Source organism: Sorex fumeus, unplaced genomic scaffold, assembly GCF_029834395.1.
Source record: "Sorex fumeus unplaced genomic scaffold, SorFum_2.1 ptg000087l, whole genome shotgun sequence".
NCBI lineage: Eukaryota > Metazoa > Chordata > Mammalia > Eulipotyphla > Soricidae > Sorex > Sorex fumeus.
Window position 1 is genome coordinate 5,720,822 of NW_026606144.1, and position 7,278 is coordinate 5,728,099.

Here is a 7,278-nt window from a genome sequence, read left to right on the forward strand (position 1 = left end):
TGCCAAAAACAGTAACAATAATGGGTCTCAATCGCCTGACCCTGAAAGAGCCCTGAATACAGAGGACAAGTGATACAAGTGATACTGATTGGAATGCAGGTGTGATGGCTGGTTCTGGAAGTCCCATGATGGTGATGGCCCCAAAGGCAAAAGCACTTGTTGTGACTAAGAGTGGCAGAAGAGAAGACTCCTGGTCCCTGACAGAGAAGGAGAGGGTGCCATCATGAGGCCCGCCTGCACGGGCAGAGCTACCGTGTCATATTTGAGATGCCAAAACCAGTAACTATAATGGGTCTCATTCCCCTGACCCTGAAAGAGCCTCCAATCGTTGGGAAAGATGAGTAAGGAGAGGCGGCTAAAAATCTCAGGGCTGGGACGAATAGAGACATTAATGGCACCTGCTCGAGTAAATTGACAAACAACGGGATGACAGTGATACAGTGGTACAGTGATATAAGTCAAATTGACTCTGATTCTGGTCCCAGCTGTGTGTATCTCTTCTTCAGATACTATAAGAAAACATAGCCCGGGGCCAGATCAATAGTCCAGCGGGGAGGGTGCTTGCCTTGCACTTGGCTGACCTGGGTCCAATCCCTGTCCTACCCTCTGGCCCCTGGAACCTTCCAGGAATAATTTCTGAGTGCAGAGCCAGATGGAGGTGCTGAGTACCGCTAGGTGGGACTCAAACAGACCAACCAGCCCGATATTTGCCCCCTCATCTGTAGCTAAACACTGAAACTTTAAGTAAAGAAGTTTAATCCCGTAAATTCCTCTTGGGCTTCTCTGTTTGTCTCAAGCCAAACGGTCCTGATGAGACGGTAGGTCCCACGTACTGCAGGCTCCCCGGTGCTAACTACCCGTCAGTAGGTGTGGGTCCCACGGCTCCCCAAGCTTCCTCACACTCTTCCTCCTCCTCAGGCGCTCACGGGTTCGGAACCGGTTTAGCCTGTGGGCAAGAGTCTAACACTCGGCTGCCTTCTGTTTCTCGTATGGACGGATTCAATTCGCGTTCATTTTGAATTTTATCAAGCTAATGTCTGTTTGTCCTCATTAACCACGTGACACGGGTCTAAGCCGTTAAACTTGAGCATGGTATTTTGGGCTATCATAAGACAAACACTGCCTTGGAAGCGCAGTTTGTTCTTGCAGGCCAGATGGATAAGAGCCCAGCGCTCTGCAACGCGTGCTCTAAAATTAGTTGGGGTTTGTTAAGATCCCCATGTGACATTGTTATCCTGGCAGTTTCTGGTTTTAAATACTGACTTCTTTCCACTTAATTATTTTTCTTATTCTGGAGATTGAAGCTCAGATATTTCCCAAGTAAGTTTCAAAACAGCTTTGAAACTTTTTACACGGCACATCCTTGTACAGTAGGGAAGGCGTTTGCCTCGCATGTGGCCAATCAAGGCTTGAGCCCCTGCACCACCTCAGGTCCCAGGTCCCGCCAGGCGTGATCCCAGGGTAGAGCCAGGAGCAAGCCCTGAGCACTGCTAGATGTGGCCCCCCCACCCAAACCAAAAACAAACAAACAAAAGAGGTGCAAGGGACGTTTGAGTCACGGTCATCCTGGGCATGAATCCACTTCACCCAGGAATCTTCTTCACCAATCTCTCCAAGACAATCAAAGACAAGCGGAACATGTCAACTTCAAATCTTGTCACATAATCAGCAAACAAATATGCCTGGCATGTTCTCCCTGCTCAGAGCCTCTCAGTGGCAGAAGGACCCCGCTCCTAGGAGCTCCCGTTACGATGGGAGAAGACAGGCAGAGGAATAAAACATGTTCGAGGGCAGACACTAAGGCGGAGAGATCGCCAGGGAGATGGGTGGGGGGGTGGGGGAAGCATGTGTATATCTCTGGCTCCCCGGGGCCGCTGAGCACACATAGTGCGTGCTCCACCACTGAACCACTGTCTGGAATTTTGGATCAGGTGAGCCAATGCTCTCCTCGGGAAAGCGATATTTAAACACAGACTTAATGGACTGGAGCAATAGTACAGCGGGTAGGGTGTTTGCCTTGCAAACAGCCAACCCAGGTTCGATTCCCAGCATCCCATATGGTCCCCCGAGCACTGTAGGAGCAATTCCTGAGTGCATGAGCCAGAAGTAACCCCTGTGCATCGCCGGGTGTGACCCCAAAAGCAAAAAAAAACAAAAACAAAAACACCCAAAAACAAACAACAAAAAAAAAACCCACAGACTTAAAAAAGGTGAGGGGAGGGGCTGGAGAGATAGCACAGTGGGTAGGGCGTTTGCCTTGCACGCGGCCGACCCAGGTTCGATTCCCAGCATCCCAGCATCCCATATGGTCCCCTGAGCACCGCCAGGAGTAACTCCTGAGTGCAGAGTCAGGAGTAACCCCTGTGCATCACTGGGTGTGACCCCCCCAAAAAAAAGTGAGGGGAGGGAGTTAGCCAGTTGACAAGAAACAGAGGAGTAGCAAATGCTCTGACCGAATCTGAGAAAAAACCATCTCCCCTGAGTGCTCTAATTTGAGGGTTTTTTTTTTTCTGGGGGACAGGGCTGGGCGGGGTGGTGCCAAGGGTAGGTTGAGCCATATTCTGCTCTGCTCAGGGCTGATCCAGGCTCTGTGCTCAGGGATCATGCCTGGCAGGATTTGGGAGACCATTTTGGGTGTCAGAAATCAAACCCAGGTCAACCTAATGCAAGGAGAGCACTTTTCCCCGTTAGAATATCACTCTGGCTGCATCTAATGTGAGGGTTTGTAATTAATTAATTTTTTGCTTTTTGGGTCACACCTGGCGGTGCTCGGGGGACCCTATGGGATGCTGGTGTAGCACAAAAAATTGAACCCAGGTTGGCCGCGTGCAAGGCAAACGCCTTACCCACTGTGCTATCTCTCCAGCCCCAGGTGAATTTTTCGTGGAGAGGCTGCGGATCTTCCCAAATGAATTTGGAGTAATGTGACTTTTCTTTCTGTTTGGAATGAAGCCCCTGGTGTTCCAGCTCAAGCTGGCTGCTCTGGGCTTTGTCAATCGCCCCCGAGCCTGTCCCCAGGCTTCATGTGTTGAAAGCTTCAGGCTGGGGGCCTGGGACAGAGCACACAGTAGCGAATGCGTCTGTGCCCCAAACGCTGGCTTCCATCCCCGGCACAGCACCTCCATCGGGAGGGAAAGTCGAACAGCCCACGAGAGCCAGGCCCAGGCCGGGCAGGGGTGGGGAAGGGCAGAGGGCGCTTCCCTGGAGAGTCCGTGGGAACCTGCGCGGGTCCACTCCCACAAGCTGCCCCACACCAGTTTCACTTGTCATTCTCTCATGACTCACGAGCAGCCTCGGGGACGGAAACATCTGCAGCTCGCTGTGGGCTGAGGTCAGCCCTACTGTCTGGGCTGCGGAGGCCTTATGGCCTGCCCCTCGCCTTCTAGAACTTTCTGGAACCTCTAGTGACTGTGCATTTGGTATAGAAAGTGCTTTTTTCCTCTGTAGGATTTGATATGCAGGATTCTCCATACTGAGATACTAGGGTAAGAACAAAACTTTCTTCCCCCAAGATTTGTTTCTTCCTTGGGTTAAAATTATGTTTTAGGGGTGCTTAAGTGATAGTATAGTGGGTGTGTGCTTGCCTTCCATATGCCTGGGTTTGACCCCTGACAGCCCATATGGTCCTCTGAGCCTGCCAGGAGTGTCCCTGAGCAGAGTGCCAGTGCAGCACAAAAACCTATAAAAAAGTGGGGGGGGGGACTTTCGGGGTCAGATAGTACAGTGGGTATAACATTTGCCTTATATGTGGCTAACTAGCACTCAATCCCCAGTACCCCATACAGTCCCCTAAATCTACCAAGAGTGATCTCTGTGTGTAGAGCCAGGCGTACTGCTGGGTGTGGGACTGTCACCCCCAAAAAAACTTCTCTAAAAATTAAATGGATAGATAGATAGATAGATAGATAGATATCTATATATAGTGCTTTTTGGGTCACACCCACCTAGCGATGCACAGGGGTTACGCCTGGCTCTGCAGTTAGGAATTACCCCTGGCAGTGCTCAGGGGACTATATGGGATGCTGGGAATCGAACCTGGGTTGGCTGCGTGCAAGGCAAACGCCCTACCCGCTGTGCTATTGCTCCAGCCCCCCCAAATGGATATATTAAGTTGAAGAAAAAACAATTTTCCTAACATTTGTAGAAAAATCCAATTTTTTTTTAAAGACATACTGGATTTGTGGGAACAGAATCACATTTTATAAGTCATACTGTTAAAAATCTGTTAGAGGGCTGGAGCACAAGCGGGTAGGGCGTTTGCCTTGCACATGGTCAACCCGGGTTCGATTCCCAGCATCCCATATGGTCCCCTGAGCACCGCCAGGAGTAATTCCTGAGTGCATAGCCAGGAGTGACCCCGGTGCATCGCTGGGTGTGACCCAAAAAGAATCAAAAAAACCTCCTTTTGGGGCCTGGGAGATGGCCCAAAAGTCTAGAACTTTTGCTTTGCAGAAGCAGAGGTGCAATTCCCAGCACCACATGGTTTCAAAGATCTCATGCTGGTAGCAAGCCCTTGCCCAGTCAGTGCTGATCCCAAAACACAAAGCCACAAATTCTTTTTGATTTTGTCTGCTCAGAACGAGCACTAAGTTTTGCTTTTTTTTTTTTTGCTTTTTTGGGTCACACCCGGCAATGCACAGAGGTTACTCCTGGCTCTGCACTCAGGAATTACTCCTGGCAGCGCTCAGGGGACCATAAGGGATACTGGGAATCGAACCCGGGCCGGCCACATGCAAGGCAAATGCCATACCTGCTGTGCTATCGCTCCAGCCTCAAGGAGAGCTTCCTTTGGACCATTTAAGGAAATGCAGCCTTTTGGAAAAAGAAATTGAGCATTTGCTCATTTCGTAACACAAGGCTTTCTTTCCATTTACCTGCATGAGATGACACAGTGCTGGTGTTGTTTTAGCAACCAGGGTTACAATTCACATTCCTTTTAAGCTGGGGAAGCTGAGCAGCAGGACCCCACCCCTGCTCTGAGCACATGTAGGACAGTGGTTGGCGGTGACCTCACCTCCCCACACCTGGCCCAGTCACAGCGGGACAGGTTTGAACAATGCCTTGTTCCTCCACCCAGCACTCTCAACATTCAACTACAGTCAACAGAATCAATTTCAAAGATGACACAACTTCCTCAGGCAAAATCGTCTCATTTCTCTTCTCTGAAATGTCTTATCTCTTCAATATATCTTTTTAGGAAGATAATTTAGGATTTCTCTTCCTAAGATACCTCTTGACAAGGTCGCTCATTGTAAGATATTCAGCAGATCCTTTTCTCCAGTAGCCAAGTCTTCTATCAATGGACAAACCAACATTTTACATTAGAACCTTTGATGTAATTGTTTTTTGGGGGGCTACACTTGGCAGAGTTCAGGGGTTACTCCTGGCTCTGCACTTGACACATTCTGGGCGGTGCTCAGGGATCGAACTGAGTCAAGGTAAATACCCTTCCTGTTGAACTTTCTCTCTGGCCCTGATGTAATTTGTTTTTTGTTTTGTTTTTAAGCCATACCTGGTGGTGCTCAGGGATTACTCCTGGCATCCAGGTTTTTTAAACGCTTGCTATTTCTTGAAATTTCAATGCTCATTTTGGTTGTGGAAATCTTATTACCTACCCTTTCAGAATACTTCGAGGCATTTCTCTTTCCAGAAGCCTTCAAATACCCTCCAAAGGAACACTTATCCTCGCCATCCTGGGCTGCTGCTCTACCATCCCCAAATGACTCAAGTAACTTGTTCTGTTTTTTTTTTTGTTTTGGGTCACACCTGGCGATGCATAGGGGTTACTCCTAGTTCTGCACTCAGGAATCACCCCTGGCGGTGCTCAGGGGACCATACGGGTCGGCCACATGCAAGGCAAACATCCAACCCACTGTGCTATTACTCCAGCCTGGGTTTTTTTTTTTTTTTTTTTTTTGCTTTTTGGGTCACTCCTGGCGATGTACAGGAATTACTCCTGTTACTCCTGGCCCATGCACTCAGGAATTACCCCTAGTGGTGCTCAGGGGACCATATGGTATTCTGGGGAATTGAATCTGGGTTGGTCACGTGCATGGCTTATCCACTGTGCTATCACTCCAGCACCCCAACGTGTTCTTTGTGAACCTCCTAATTCAGAGAAAACTGCCCATTTCCCTTCCCAAGTTTACGTGTAAGCTCCTTCAAGTCGTCCTGTATTATTCTTTTATATATTCCTTTATTTATTAATTTATTGCTTTTTGGGTCACACCCCGGTGATGCAGAATTACCCCTGGCGGTGCTCAGGGGACCATATGGGATGCTGGGAATCGAACCTGTGTTGGCTGTGTGCAAGGCAAACGCCCTACCTGCTGTGCTATTGCTCCAGCCCCGTATAATCCTTTAAATGCCCCAAAGCACAGAGAAAAACTTAACACACATCACACATCACCTCAGTGGGTAACCGAACCAGTGAAGGCTGGAACCCCTTTTGGAGAAAGCAGAGCTTTCCTACACTGTCACAGGAAGGCAGCTCAGTAGGTAAGATCCAGGGTTTGGGGTGAGAGCCACCTGGCTTTAGACGCAGCAGGCCTGCCAGCACAGGTGTACCAAGACATGGGTGGCCGGCGTGCGTCAGCGACGGAGCCCATGCTTTGCGTGCTAAGGCTCAGGTCTCAATCCCTGGCATGCAAAAGAAAACAAGCAAAATGCCAAGTTAATACCTGTTTCATCAGGTGATTGTAAAAATGAGAAAAAGCACAGAAATGTCGCAGCATGAGAGCTTACGGCAGGCTAGAGACAACTGAGATCATCTCTGGTCCTGAGAAGATCACGTAGTGCTGAAAGGCGCTTTCCGATTCTCCTCTTAGGAATTCAGGCCATACAAAAAAAAAAAAAAAAAAAAGGAAAAATAAGAGGCCGGAGAGATAGCACAGCGGGTAGGGCATTTGCCTTGCATGCGGCCGACCCGGGTTCGATTCCCCGCATCCCATATGGTCCCCTGAGCATCGCCAGGAGTAACTCCTGAGTGCAGAGTCAGGAGTAACCCCTGTGCATTGCCAGGTGTGACCCAAAAAGCACACACACACACACACACACACAAAAAGGAATGTGGGCCAGGCTAGCCGTGCCAGGGATGGGATCTAGGGCCTCACACGAGCAGGGCAAGTGCCCTATCGATGAGCTGCCTTCCTGGCCCCATGACCACTTTGGGTATCACCTAGTGATGCTCAGGGGTTTCTCCTGGCTCTGCACTCGGAATTACTACTGTGGAACTTTGGGAACCACATGGGATGCCAGGGATAGAACCTGGGTCAGCAG